The sequence below is a fragment of the Pongo pygmaeus genome, chromosome 5, assembly GCF_028885625.2.
Source record: "Pongo pygmaeus isolate AG05252 chromosome 5, NHGRI_mPonPyg2-v2.0_pri, whole genome shotgun sequence".
Lineage (NCBI taxonomy): Eukaryota > Metazoa > Chordata > Mammalia > Primates > Hominidae > Pongo > Pongo pygmaeus.
This window is the reverse complement of record NC_072378.2, coordinates 140,357,946-140,373,676: the sequence shown is the minus strand read 5'-3', so window position 1 is coordinate 140,373,676 and position 15,731 is coordinate 140,357,946. Positions and strand designations below refer to the sequence as shown.

At 36.9% G+C, this 15,731-nt stretch overlaps 1 long non-coding RNA gene across 1 annotated transcript; it reads left to right on the top strand.

Annotated features, from left to right (window-relative positions):
* Positions 1–2,072: 2,072 nt before the first annotated feature.
* On the top strand, positions 2,073–14,908 carry LOC129038434 (uncharacterized). The gene is made up of 3 exons (XR_008503148.1): positions 2,073–2,341; positions 14,390–14,645; positions 14,854–14,908. It is a non-coding gene; the product is annotated as an uncharacterized LOC129038434 (long non-coding RNA).
* Positions 14,909–15,731: the final 823 nt, after the last annotated feature.

Sequence of the window (15,731 nt, the reverse complement as noted above, 5' to 3'; positions counted from 1 at the left end):
GAAGTAAACAGGATGTCTGTCTTGTCCTTCAGATAATCTCAGCATTCAAAACCTGGTGAGAACCAATTTGCCTCAAGCGTATACTCCTTCTTGATTACTTTGCTAATTTTTGCCAGTTATTTATGCCTCTCCAAATTAAATATAACAACAATAATCATCATTATAAATAGGCTCTGCTGAGTGCTCACCCTTTTGTAGGCACTGTTTCAAGCACTTTACATGGCTTATCCACGTGCTTTAATCTTCATAGCAATCCTATGACACTTACTAAAATGGAAACTGAAGCTCCAAAGGTAAGTAACTTTTCCCAGCTCACATCACTAGTAAATGAATGATCCAGGATACAATGCAAAGCAAGTCAAACTGTCTAGAGCCTGCCCTCTAGGTACCACTCCAGAATTGAAATGTGTGTCACTTCATACCCATCAAAAGAATCCCTGAAACGTGACCAACCTGACAGATTCAAGACATGATTAAAGTCTAGCTTACCCCTCTGCGTTTCATTTAACCCAAGTGGGAGTCCCTGGTGCCAAACTTGAACCTCATCCACAAGCTCTACCACTCAAGTTGCCCTACTATGGTGTTAGTCCCCTGTGCCTGGCAAGTGCAGCTGGGCAGGTGGCAGAGCCTGGCTCCCTTCTGGCTCAGGCCATAAAGAGACAGGGCCTTAACTTGAATGTAAATTTCCTGAAATCAGCTAGTGTGCAATCTAATTGTAGTGCCACCCTATATTGTACAGAATCATACATTCTGCATATGCTGTATGATCATATCCTCTGTGTTTCTGTATTAACTGTTAGAGATATAGGGTAGCACTCTAATTACATTGCACACTAGTTGACTTCAGGAAACTTACATTGACTTAGTACATCAGAAAACACTGAATATGTGGTATGTTATTGTTTTGCAATTGTTTTTCAAGGCTATAAAGGAATGATTATAAATAGCCATGATAACCATGTATGCTCCAATTCATTATATCTACATAAAAAGCTAAAGTAGCATCTTATACTGCATCCATTCTTCAAAATGCCCATGTTACAAACAGAAAACAAAGACTTTTGTCTCATACTGGCAACCACCACCAGCATATACACCTGCACATAACATAAATTTCTTAGGAACTAGATCTAAAATTTTTAATTTTAGGAGAGTTGGAAGAAAATATTTCTGAACTGAAAGAAACATAGTAAGCAAGAAAAAAGAAAATGGAAGATATGACAAAGAGGTTTAGTATATGACCTCCCCAAGAGAATCATGGGTTTAACTAGAGAAATTGACAACACCTCTATTGGCTGTATTCTGGGCAAGTGAATCTCAGGAGTCTCAGGTATAAATTGGGGATAATAATTTAGATGTACTTCAATGTCTTATGGGAAGAACAGAAAAGACAATTACATAAAAATACTTACTACCTTAAATTGCTTTATAAATACTTTTATTGAACTTTTGCTCAATTTTATTTGCACTTAAGACAACTCTACTAAAAGTATCACCATTTATCCCACAAATTTAAATAATTCTAGACATAAAACCTATATCTACGCATCAAAAGTTAAATTATCCAGTATGTAAATGTTGATTTTTGTTGTTGTTAAGTATTTTAAAGTTTGTGTTATTGGGAAGAAATGCCTGGTGAATTATCGTTTTTGTGTTACACGTATAGTCAACCATAGTCTTAAATCTCCCAGCTCAGATCTCTGCCTCTGGCTCTCAGCAGTTCCTACACACAGTCCTCCCCGTGAGGGGAGAGTCACCTGAGAAAAGTGTACTTGGTCACATCTCTATCTCCAGGCTAAAGCTGACAACAGCCTCTCATCAAGTCTCTCCACTTACTGCACAGAAATTCAGTGTGTTAAACAACACATTCAAAAATTCGAGAAAAAAACAGCATCTGAATGCCTTTAATTTAAAACAGCCGTATTAACTTTTGCTAGTCTGTTTACCTATGTGGTAGGAGAACGAGGCGGAATACTTGAAAACAGCACTACTCTGATGACTAAAACAACACACTGGCTTTTGTTTTGTTTTGTTTTCTACTTGATACAGGGCTAGGATTCCATCTTGAGTCTGAAATAACTGAGATGGGTTATGTAAGCATAAAAACACATTGTCATCATTTGCTTCAAAAGTTTGTTTGAAATGTTTTAAATCCTAGAAAATCAGGGAAGTGTCAGCAAAATCTATATTTGGTATGGCATCGGAAAAATCACAAGATTAGAGTCTTCTGTTGAAACGAGGACTGAAAACATGGCTGTTGAGAGAAGTATATGCTGTCGTAAGAGCCTGCAGTGAGGGAGCTGGCCTCGATGAAGCAGCAGAACGTGAAATGCCAAAACAGGTCTGTGCTTTCACAGAGCTAGTTGGAATTACAGGGGATCATAGGCAGGCAAGGAATTGTAATCTTGCTTGATGTTTGAGAGTATTAAGTAAAATGAACAGCCCTGATTTTATTTTCAGGACTATTCTATAGGAAAGACGGAGTAGCAAATTTCTTTTAAAATACAAATTATTTGTTTGATTCATAGATCTTTTATTTGAGACTGCTGCTTAAGAAAGACCTGCTACAATTGCCATTTGGGAAGACATATTCATTATCTCCAGGCTGTTTGGGTTTTCTACCCTTGGGGAAAAAATTGGACATAATTTCACAGAATCTCGGTTCTACTATCTTTATTAGCAAAGCTAAAAAGATAAGGACTGATAACTTTTTTCCTGCTACAGATTATTTTATATGTGGTTAAGACATGCTGCCAAAAAGATGTAAGACAACATAAAATTGTAACATAGAATTTGCAATACTGGTGGCAAAAGCATGGATGATTATCAAGTGTAGGTTTATGAACCAATTTCTCGTCACTGTTTTCCAACCTCAAAAGCTTGTTTGCCTCTGGCTCATTCTAGAAAAAGAGAACTGCCACCAATGTACTCACAGAAGGCTGCTGAGCATTGCATGATACAGTGGAGAGATTTGAAGTCATGTGTCTTAGAAGGGGAATCTCCTTCAAATATAACTGGGAGGAGTGATTTCATCAACAAGTGCCATTTTGAGATGTATTTGGCTCTAGTTTGGCTACATTGAGATAAATATGAATCAGAATCTTTTGTTTATATTTTCCTATCAAGATAAAAAGAGGCATAAATTCAGCTCCGAGGAAGTGTTGCAGAGATAGTGAGAGGTGATTTGTTTTAGAGTGTAAGCAAACGCCAGCTCTGTTGACAAAGCCAGTTCATTAGAACACACTAGCCTGTCCTCAACCTCTCTGCTAGCTAGAAGGGACCACAGTGGTCATGACAAGACTAAGACGGAAGCTCACATTACTAAAAACTTACAAATAAGGAACAGCTAACAACTGGCAAAACAATGCCATCCCATCACCAGGTCCTAAGCTGTATGACACCATGAAGGGCCATACAAAGCAGGCTTTATAACAGTTATCATGCATTTGGATTCAAAGTTACTTCTAAAAAACATCAAAACTTTCAGCTTAACCTGATGTAAGTGAAAATGAAACAAAACAAAGAAAAGAAAAGTATCCAGGGATTGTATGTATAGACCTCCATGGCTTTTATTTATAATACAGGTGAAGTGGAGCCCTAACTCTCATTATGGGAACAAATCAGAATGGGAAGAAAAGTCCAGTTAATTGTGAGAAAGAAAATGAGCATCACCATCCTAAACCAATCCATGGAATTTCCTCCTAAGGACTTTTCCTTCAAAAGTGATACAATTAACAAATAGAAAAAGGCTGTTTGGTTTCTTGAAACAAAACAAGAGACACACAAGCAATGTAGTTTTTCTGAATTCCCTGGCTAAGAGTTATGACTTTGGAAGGACAACTACTTGTATTCAAATCCTGACTTATTTGCTATGTGACAAGGGGCATATTGCCTAACTTCTCTGTGCCTAATTTCTCCACTTAAAAGGGAGTAATAAAAGGAATTACCTCAAAGATTGGCTGTAAGGATTAAGTGAAACACTACATATAAAGCGATTAGAATGTTTCCCAACATATGGCTGATACTTCATTCTTCCATTTAGCACATATTTATTGAACTGATCCATGCAGATAGCATCTTAGATGGTTGGGTTACAGCAGTGAACAGAGAAATGTCTCTACCCTCATAAAATTTACATTCTAGTGGAATTTAGCTATTGTGATTAATCTACTATCCAAGTATCTACAAAAACTATTTTAAATAATTTCAACTTGTACTGGTAGCCTAATGCATTATAGGCATAAGGCAGAGTCTAGCACTCATCTTATTGAGTCTGTAACTGAGGCTTAAAGAGAAATGAGAAAATATTTTTAAATAAACAAAAACATTTGTATAGATGCCCTAAAAGCAGGGCTACTTTAAGTTTTGGGATGCAAGGTCCCTTTAAGGGTTTATTAAAAGCTGCAGATCTGTTTCTAATAAAGTTAAAATACCTATCTAATGAGCCAGCAATTCTACTCCTAGTTACTTACTCCCCAAAAATGAAAAGATAATGTCCACAAAAAGACATGGACAAGAGTGTTCATAGCAACTTTATTTATAATATGCAAAAGCAAGCCAAAGGTCCATGAATAGATAAAAGGATAGTCAAATTGTGTGATAGTCATATGGGAGAATACTGCTCAACATTGAAGAAAAGTTATTGATTGAAGCAATACTATGATGAATTTCAAAAAATCAGAAACTAGACACTAATGAGTATTATATACTATAGGATTCCATTAAGATGAGGTTCAAAAACAGACAAAAATAATTTATAGTGATAAGTATCAGTAAGCAGTTGCACTGGGTGGTAGATGGGAAATTGATTAGAAAAGGCCCCAAGAGAACTTTGGGTGATGGAAGTCTTTTATGTATTGTTTTAAGTTGTAGCTACACAAATGTATATAATTGACACAACTCTTAGAAATCACCTTTAAAGGTCTATGCATTTTGTTATATATTACACCTCATTAAAAAAAGAAGTCATAAAAAACGGTAGCGACTTTCCCCAGATAAATACTCATGCATTGCACATAAAATTTTAGATGGTAAGTGGACCCCAGGGTAAAATTTCCTGATATAGGAACTAGTGACTGAGTTGGCTAAAAATGTCACCGTTAAAATATGTATATAGATAATTCAAGAAGAATCTTCTAGAGAAAAAGCTTGGTGTAATTCACTGACATTTTCTATGTGCCAATGCTATTTTGAAATGCCTTCCCCATAGAACGCTGTACTTGATCAAGACATATTTACCGCGAAGTATTTTACCATTAATTTTGAAAGGCATGTGTTTAGAGTAATTTAATATTTCCTTGAAAGTCACGTAGAATAAAAAGGAAGAGTGTTAAGTGCATTAACTATGAAGATATCAATTCATATCTCTGCTTAAACAGCATGTCATACTTTGAGCAATGTTCTAATATGTTCTAAAGAAATATAAGCTTGGGCCTTTAAAAGAAAAAAAAAGGCAATTTTCTATCAGGGGTCCATGACCCAGGCCAAACTATACACCTGCAAAAATGACTATAGAGACTAATAAGGAACCCAATTGTATGCTAATTTCAAATTAGCTTTTATACTTGCTTCAGGCTTCAAAGGGGACTGAGAGAAAAAAAGTAGTTATATGGAAGAAAACTACTCATTATTAGGAAAAGGCCATCACAAGGGATTCAAATTTCTTTTATTCTGATTATAGCAAAAGATCATGCAGAAGAGAAAACCATAAAGATTTCTGAGAAAAAAAAAGGCATAAAAGAAGAAAGCTAAATACAAAAATGGTAGACAAGCCCAAAGGGGAAATGAAATGATTCAGATTGAAAGCTTCTGATTTGTGAAAAAAAAAAAAAAATTGGAATTAGGCTAAAGATAATTGAAGTTTAATGAGAAGGTATCTAATTATACTGGTATATTTATTTAAGTATTTTCTAATTGGGTATTATTTTTATAATGATTTAATTACTTAATAGTGCTGCTTGTTGATTTAACAAAGAGTTTTGTTTTTACAGAGAGAGCATGACATAACAGGATAAATGTTCTATCTTCTGGATGCCTGTGGGTAGTTTAGACATTTAATTACATGACCTAAATCTACCAGCCACTGTCCCCATAAAGAGGCTAGCCCTTATTGCAGAAATACAACCTGAGAGAATATAATCTGTATCTGTACACCCTATTTCTCTAACCCATGTCTAAAATATGACCAACTTTATATATCTGAAATAAACCATAAGTGCAGACCAATAGCTTTCTAACTTTTTGACCAAGACCCTTAGTAAGAAATGCATTTTACATTGTGTCGTAGTCAGTTCGGGCTGCTATAACAAAAATACCATAGACAGGATGGCTTTAACAACAGAAATTCACTTCTCACAGTTCAGGAAGCTGGAAAGTTCAAGAGTGCCAGCCAAGTCAATTTCTGGTGGAGGCCAACCTCCTGGTTTGCAGATGAATACCATATTTCCACCAACATTCTTTACACTATTATTTAAGTGTTCCATGAGAAGATGAACCTCTCTCTTCAGCTTTCCTCTTCTGTTTCTAAGGTCTTACTAGAGTTGCCTTTAAAACTCTCTTCACAAAAACATTGGCTTTTGCTAGCATGCACCTCTTCCAGAATCTATTATTATTATTATCATTATATTATTACAGTAGTCCCCTCTCCTCTGTGGTTTTGCTTTCCTTGATTTTCATTACCTGCAGCCTACTGCAATTCAAAAATATTAAGTAGAATAATCTAGAAATAAACCATTCCAAAGTTATTAATTAGTTTTCAATCGTAGCCAAACACTGCATCACAACACCAATGTCGTTCACCTCACTTCGTCTCAGAAACAGGCATTTTGTCATCCCACATCATCACAAGAACAAGAGTGAATAAAGTACAATAAGAGATTTTGGGAGACATAGAGACCATAATAACATAACTTTTATTATAGTATATTGTTATCCTTTGCCTATTTTATTATTAATTATTGTTACTTTCTTACTGTTCTTAATTTATAAACTAAACCTTAGCATAGGTATGTAAGTATAGGAAAAACATAGTGTAAATGGGGTTCAGTACTATTCACAATTTCAGGCATTCACCAAGGGTCTTGGAACATATTTCCCTGTGGATAAGTGGGGACTACTGTATTATAATTACCATAAGGCATTGGGTCACATGATTACAGAGACTGAGAAGTCCATGATTTGCTATCTGCAAGCTGGATACCCAGGAAAAGCAGTGGCATAGTTTGAAGGCCTGGAAGTCAGATAGCCAGTGCTATAGATTCTGAAGGTCTGGGAACCAGCAACACTAGAACTAGGAGAAAACAGATGTCCTGCTCAAGCAGTCAGACAGAGTTAACTCAAACCTTCTTCATCTTTTTGTTTTATTCAGGCCCTCAACAAATTACATGATGCCCACATACCTTGGGGAGGGCCATATGCTCTACTCATTCTACCAATTCAAATGCCATCTCTTCCAGAAACACTCTCACAGACACATGCAGACATAATGTTTAATCAGATATCTGGACATCTTGTGTTCCAGTCAAGTTGACGCATAAAATTTACCATCACACGTCATGACCCAGAATACAAATTTATATCAGAAAGAGAGAAAAGGAAGGAGGGAAGGAAAGAGGAGTGAGAGACGAAGGAGGGAGGGAGGGAAGGTAGGAAGGGAGGTAGGAAGGAAGGAAGAGAGAGAGAGAGAAACAGAAAGAAAGAAGAAGAAAGAGAAAGAAAGAAAGAGAAAAAGAAAGAGAAAAGACAGAGAGGAAGGAAGGAAGGGAGGGAGAGAGGAAGGGAGGGAAATAAAAGATCCATAAAATAAATCTAAGTTGCACCACTTTCATATATTTTATTATGTTCTATTTTTTCATTCTATTTTTAATGTGAATTGTTATCCACTAAAATGATTTTGCTGCCACAGTTTAAAAAGCAAATATTACAAATGCTTAATCGACTCCTCTTTACTTAAATTGTTTCTATGATTGGTAAAATAGCCATAAATTTTCTTTGCTGACGTGCTGGATTCTGAGTGCTTTAAGACTACCTGAGACATGATCAAAAGGGAGAAGCCTTGAGTCTTTCAAAGAGACCTCTGGGAAAACTCATTTCTGTCTGAAGCTTCATCAAAATCATCCTGAACATCCGTATTTCTACTAACATCCTGTACATGATTATTTATGTGCTCTCTAAAACTATGGAGCTTTCTCCCCAGCTTTCTTCTTTTCTTTCTGAGCCCTCACCAGAATTGCCTCTAAAAGCCAAAGGGGCTGAAAAACTAGTAAGATATCTTTCCACTTTGCCCTTTTCTCCACAAACTCTGATGCTCATACTGCCCTGTTCTGAGATATGATCAGGCTCCTACTGATCCGACTCCCAGAGCAGTGCTCAGTAGCCTGCTTTTCCTCACCTGGGTAATTCAAACTTCACCTACTCAAGAATTGAGATTTGCTGATTTACTACAGCTAGAAATCTAATCAAATATTTGTGTTAGTTTTCAACCACTCAATGATTTATCATTCTTTTCATTATCTATTGTCTGGCTTCTAACCACCATCTTGAGTATAAACGGTGAAGACGGCAAATATAGGAAAGAACGGTCTTTTATTGTAGGAACCTACAAGTAATGAAGTGGGACCAAAGCAGCCTCTGAACCAGGCTTACATCTTTACACGGATGTCTAAGAGAAGAAAGGTGGCTCTCCAGCATGTTCAGTTGCAGCAGCCGAAGAATTTATGACAGTGGAAAATGTAGAAGGTGGAATAGGCCAACAACAAATTAGCTGATTGTTGGTGAAGCAATAGGGGCCAGGATACCTTTTATAGGCACACTTTCCAGTCCAGTGAGTCACCTTTTAGTATGCATCAGAACCCCCTAAGTAGTCTGCTTAAATCAAGATTAGTTGTGGTGTGTTCTACAGCCCTAGACCCTACCACTGAATGGGAAGAGAGGGAGAGAAAAAGAGGGTGCAGGGAACCCTAAAGAAGCACAGGGCAATTCAAGTAAAAGTGGGGAAGGAATATATCAGCTCTGCACTATCAATATTTTCCTATCAAGACATCCGCTGCCTCAGGATCACATGGTGATGAATCACAACAAAGACCCAACAAAAAATGTTGACACTTTGAGACTCTTACTTAAACATGTACATCAAAAAAGTGGGAGGGGAGAGGTACTCCAAACTGCATGACTTGATATTGACTTGATCCTTGCACAGACTACAGTCATCATTAAACACACACGCTCTCCCAATTTGTATGCCCATACCACAGTCCTTACTCCTTGTTGAGCAATAACAAGGAGATCAGTGTGACTGGAACCTAGTTAAACTATCATGCTCATGATGCTATGCAGTAGCTCTAGATTCCATGTTACAATGTGTGATGTTACCAAAATAATATCCTAAATTATCACAAAGTGGTATTTAAAAAATGCAGTTTTGCGATCCAATTACTTCACAGGTCACATGGCCTCAAACACTGACCTTAGAACTTAACAGCCATCTATAGTGTTTCCATGAAAAATATGTTCCAGGCTCCAAACAGCATTCTTTTAGGCAAACTTTTAGAACACAATCTGCTTAGGAACTGTCTCTACTGTTCTGTGATACGTTTGTTTTGCACATGAAGTTTATTTCGGACTCTTTTCTACAAAGATATTTCCTGCCCTTGGAAGATGACTTCAAATAATAAATTGTCACCAAAAATGGACATGAAACTTTTAAAAAGCAGTAGGGAGGTGGAAAAGATGAACAAGCTGAAAACAAGTCCATTTTGGGAGGGTTCTGAACATCCTGGTTAAGGGAGTTTTTCATTTTAAAGGAAAAAGTATTCATCTGATGTGCTTCTTTGTTCATGGCACTTAATATAGAATTCTACAATGTTAAAAATAGGAAGTCAGGTTTATATGGCGTTTGCTTTAATGACACTAAACTGCCTGGAAGTAGCAGCACATGCTATAACAAGTTTCAGATATTAAAAGAAAAGCTACAATGTTGAACTCTTTTCAAAATTTTATATGAAGTCCCAGGCTTTGTGGACATTCAGGAGTAAATCAGGGCTAATACGGGAAGCTTACAGATGGTAAAATGGCTTCAGGCATCCCAATTACATTAAAAAGTTGAAAGCGGCAGATTCATATTCTCCCTTTTTACATGTCATAAATTCCAAAGTGTTGGTGTCAAACTGTGTCAATTGCACTCATTTATTAATACTTGGAATACCATCAGTGAGCTGCCTGTTATCCATTTATTCATTTACAGCCATCTAATACTAACAGCACCAGCCACAGTTTTCAATCCTTTCCCTAAAACCATACATGCCTCAGGGAGACTTACATAAGCCTGCATCTGGGGAGAGGGGGGAGGAGGAAGTAGCAAATTGCAGGATCTGCTGATCTTGGATATAGGTCTCCCTGCAGGAGCTTCCAAATGTGTCTTTGTTTATGTTCTGGGCTCTGGGTTGTTGTGGGGCACGGATCTAAGGAGGAAGGAATTTGTTGCCTCAATAAAAAAAATGTGTAATTAAGATGTGGAAGAAAGGTTAGGTGAAAGACAGAAAAAAAAAGACTATCTCCGTGTATTCTAAAACAAATATTTACACATTCAAATATCATCTTTTTTTTTTTTTTTTAACTATCTGATCTTCAGTCTTGGATGCAGTGGTTAATAAACCCTGATGTCTCCACACAAAGTAAAAAAATAAATAAAATAAAAAATGTATGGCAACGATGCACATGATTCAGACCCAAAAACTACCCTGCATAAAACATTCATTATAATTAATGCAGTGTTTCTTGGCTGGTATTATTAAGACCTTAATTTTCCACTTGGTGGAACTTACTGTATGTAGTAGAAAAATCACTGGCTCTGAGTCAGAAATGCCTTGATTCTAATCCAGCCCCTGCCACTTCTTAGCCAGGCCATGTGTGTAAATTAGTTGACCTTTCTGAGCCTTGGATTTGTTTTCTTTAAAATGTGAATTATAAGGAAATATTAAATGTGATGATTAAATAAAAGAAAAAGTAAAACAACTACACAGTTCCTCTAAATTTCAGCTTTCCTCCCTCACCCCTTTCCTCTTTAAGAAATGCACAGACATTTTTAATAAGAAAGGATATAAGTGATCAAAATAATTATTCTGAAACCATATGATTCATTGCAGACATTGGTAGTGTGCCCTACATACTATTGGGCATGAAAGGGTTAAGTGGGAACGTCACCTTAGAGTCCTGGGGGAAGGGTGGAAGGGAGAAGGGTAATAGTGGATTTAATAGTGTTTCACAGGCAGAGTCCTGGTGCTGTGCAAAGCTCCAGATCGTGTTTCTTCTTAGACGCCAATCAGTCAGGAAGTGATTCTCAAAGAAGTTTACATTGCCCTACTCTCTTTACACTGCTGCACAGTAGGAAACCCAGGACACAGAATACTCACAAGAAAGATGCTAGCATTTCCTGGGATAATAGGGAAAGCAAATGAGCCTCATGTCACATAACATATTACAAGGAAGCAAAGCTTCCTGCACAACATTATATTAAAAAGACCAAACTTATATTAAGCCTTGAACAGTTGCATATGTAAAGACCAAGAAAATAATCCAAATAGTAATCAAAAGCTCTAATTCTTCTTCAATTCCAGTTCATGTGCTACGTTTTGAGAATGACACAAAAGTGTACATGCTCTCTCACACACACACATGCACACACACACAAATATACACAACTCATACAACACATGTTCACACCTTCTGGTCAATACGAGAAAAGAAACCTAGATTATATCAGAACACAGACAGTTTTACTAGTCAGGCTGTGTCCTCACCACATGCTTAATGGAGAAAAATGGGTAAGGTATATCAGAACTTCATCAGAGAACATTCCAAAGCTGTTACATACATTTATGCTTGTCAAGTGCGTAACATGCACATAATTCTCTTTTATTCTTTCACCCAGTATTTATTTTCTGTTAGCTAGAAGAGGGCATGGGCTTTGTCTAAATTGCTTACTTTTAAACTTGTGACCACCTGGCATGTAGTAGGTGCTCAATAAATATTTGCTGAATAAATTACTGAACATTTCCAATTCTAGGGGGGATTCTGCCATTTTAAATAAGCAATTACAATAGAATAAGCTAATTTGATTTTTGACATCCCAAGGAACCGTTCCAAGCCCCCTTTGTTAGTAGTTTTCTTTTTAGAACACTGTCTGAACTAGGCCTATTTTATATGGCTTTGCTCCAGCTGACTGGGGCAAGGCACATTTTGTAGACTCACGTGGTAGCCTGTGGAGAGGTATCTACATGAAAGATAAAGACATTGGTTATATTTGTACAGGTATTACACTATTGTGCAAATAACCAACTCTGTCTTTTGTTTTCCTTGAGACACAGTCTCACTTCTGTCAACCAGGCTGGAATGCAGTGATGCAATCTCAGCTGCAACCTATGCCTCCCGGGTTCATGAGATTCTCCTCGTGCCTCAGCCTCCTGAGTAGCTGGGACTACAGGCACGCACCACCATGCCCGGCTAACTTTTGTATTTTTAGTAGAGACAGGTTTTCGCCCTGTTGGCCAGGCTGGTCTCAAATTCCTGACCACAAGTGATCCACCCGCCTCATCCTCCCAAAGTGCTGGGATAACAGGCGTGAGCCACTGCTCCCAGCCTACCAACGCTGTCTTCTATACATTAATTCTAAATCAATGATTTATGAATTTACCCAAATTGATTTTTCTCTATTTATATTTTCAGCCTCTTCTCCTTCCAGGCAATGATCTCCATGCCAGCATTCCCCTTTCCTTCAAAGTAATACCTTTTATTTTTTCTTAGAATTCATCACAAGCAATTCAGCAAAATGCCACTGGCGCCTCCTACAAGATAGCATGACAGCAAAATTTTATCTTTACTACATAAGGATTTTTTACTTTTTCTAAAGTTTAAATTTTTTCCACTTCTTTCTCCCTTTATTGTGACCTTACAAAGAACCATCATGGTCCAGTTACGGGATGTCCTCTTACAGAAACCACATTTTCTTTCCTTCATTAAGTCATGCAAGTTTAACCACCAAGTGAGTGTCTTCATCATAACCTCCAGTGGGCAGTTCAGGGACTGGAGGGGGACCTACCAGTCTGCAGACCTGGCACATTTTCTATAATTTTGCTCTAGAAAGGGATTTCATTAACAATCTCCCGACTTTCTTCATATTTGTAACAAAAGTGTCACAATCTAGTCCCTAGCAACCAAACCATTTTCATTATTAAAATAAAGGTCATCAAACATTTGTCAAAACTCATTAGGTACAACCTAAGAGCAAAGCCTAATGTAAACTTGGACTCTGGGTGACAATGATGTGTCAATGTAGGTTCACCCATTGTAAACAAATGTACCAGTCTGAGGGGAATGTTGATCATGGGGGAGGCTGTGCATGTGTGAGAGCAGGGGAGATATGGAAACTCTCTACTTTCCACTCAACTTTCCTGTGGACCCAAAACTGCTCTAAAACAAAAATAAAGTCAATTACAGTAAAATACCTGCATAGGACATAACTGCATGACACTGTTCAAAACATTTTACTTATTTTGTGAATATAAGTATATGCAATTCTTGTAACAATATTATGAGAGATATAGTACTACTATTATCCCCTTTTTGCTGATGAGAATTCAGTTTCCTGACCCCGAATGTCATGACTGAGAAGTACCAGAACTGCCGCCTAGCAGCAGCCGACACACCCGTCCTTACTCCGCTTGGGTGCTTCTCAGTCGTGCCAAACTAAGTCTCCAGCCACACATTCCTCCCCTTCGCCCCAAGCACAGTTCTTTAAACTATTAGCTATGGTTGTTCTCATAGGCGTATTGTGTACTTAACAGTAAATACACATGTGTAAAAAATATTTCTGCATGTGCCACTCTGGAGGATATGCTTTATATTAAAAAAAAAAAAGGAAGTGAAATCATTCCCAACAGTTTTCTCAGTAAAGACGAATGTAAGGATTCACTTGAGTTCATCAAAGTGCCCCACAGATTCTTTGGTTATCTGTCTAATTCTGACTTAATTCTGGAGTTTTTATAACTCACTTGGCAGTCTACTACAACCTTGATTATCCCATGGTTATTTAAGGAAGTTTTTATTTTTTAATATATTTTCTGTTTTACAAATTATCTGATGATGTGTATCATTTCTAAAAACAGAACAGAATCAACATTTTTTAAAAGTTTAGTCAAGAAAGGGACATCTAAATTGTTTAGATAACTGTGGTGACATAGACCAGAGAAGGTTTCAAAGGAAATCACTGTTCGTAAAGTGCAAATCCCTTTCCAGGAAATTAGTATCATGAAAATTATTATCAAAAAAATCATAAATATATGCAGGGTTTTGTTCTGAATATATCTCTCATGAAAAAAACAAATTATTTTTTCAGATGGAGTTGCTTGGATACAAGGAGAATCTTACAGAATACAAATGAACTTGAAGGCATTAGTAATATTTTCAAAATAATAGAGAAATGACACAAAGAGTGAAAGAGGTAATTGAAATCTGTCTTTGATGGGAATAATATCTAAAAGGAGTATTGTACATATCTGCTGGCAGCTTTAAAAAAATTAATGATTACTGAAATTCAGAAATGTCAACAGTATGAAATGAGCAAAATTACTTCCCTAACAAGATTTTATAAGGTGAGCAATTGTTTTGAACATTTTCTAACCTTGACTTTTCTATTTATCTTAGGAATTAAAAAAAAAAAACCCTAGAGTTTAAATATGAAAAGGAGACTTGTGGGAAATTCAGAATATAATAATTGACCATTAAAATAGAAATGCCTTCTCTAACCAGAAAAATGAATAAGGAAATTATAACTTACATTCTCTATGGATGTCTTTACAGAGATAAAGTAGTGGGATATTTCCTTGAAATGATGTTCATCATCAATGCTGAAGTTTACAGAAGACAAAAATATGAAATAATGTGTTCATAGACAGTCCCAGGACACACACAGTGGATGCATTGTGTTCTCCTGGGTTGCATAACTACTTTGAAAGAAGTTTTCTTTTCTGTGTCATAAAAGAAGACTTTTTGGCTCTGCCAGGATACTCTACCATTTGGCCCCATAGACTTCAAGCATGCCTGAAGATACGTGCCAATTGCTTGTTGGTTTTTGAAGATCATTCTGATCTCTGCTGAGTTACCCAACTGGACTCAGAAGGGTCTGACCCACGTGCCACATTCCAGCTGTTTGCTTGTTTGTTTTTAATCTCAACCTAGTTTAATGGGAAGAAGGTGAGTCACCTTGTGTGTATGTCAGCTGATATTTATGTCATGGAAACTTAAAGGGGATAGACTTGAAATTGAAAAGATAAGATTGTGATTGAATGGGCCTTGTATAAATTATGTTTTGTTTTTGTTCTCTTGCTTACTTACCTTGTAAACAGATTCCTTGAGTCTTAAACCAAGGATCTTAATCTTTGGTATTTACAGAGTTTTTCTTCCATGAAGCAGAGTTATTTAGGATGCTGCTAGCAAATGAGTTCTCAACTGCATCTGTCGTCATCATCATAGAACTTACCATGGTCTGGTAGTATTCAAAGTGCTTACTTAAATTAATTTCTGGAAACAACCTCAAACATTTGACTCTATGTATTTTTCCACCTCATGATGAGGAAACAGACACAAAAAGGCCAAATGATTTTTTCAAGGACATTCAGCTAGGAAAGGGCAAAGTCAGGCATAGATGAAGAAATAATCACAGGCACAAATGAGGTATC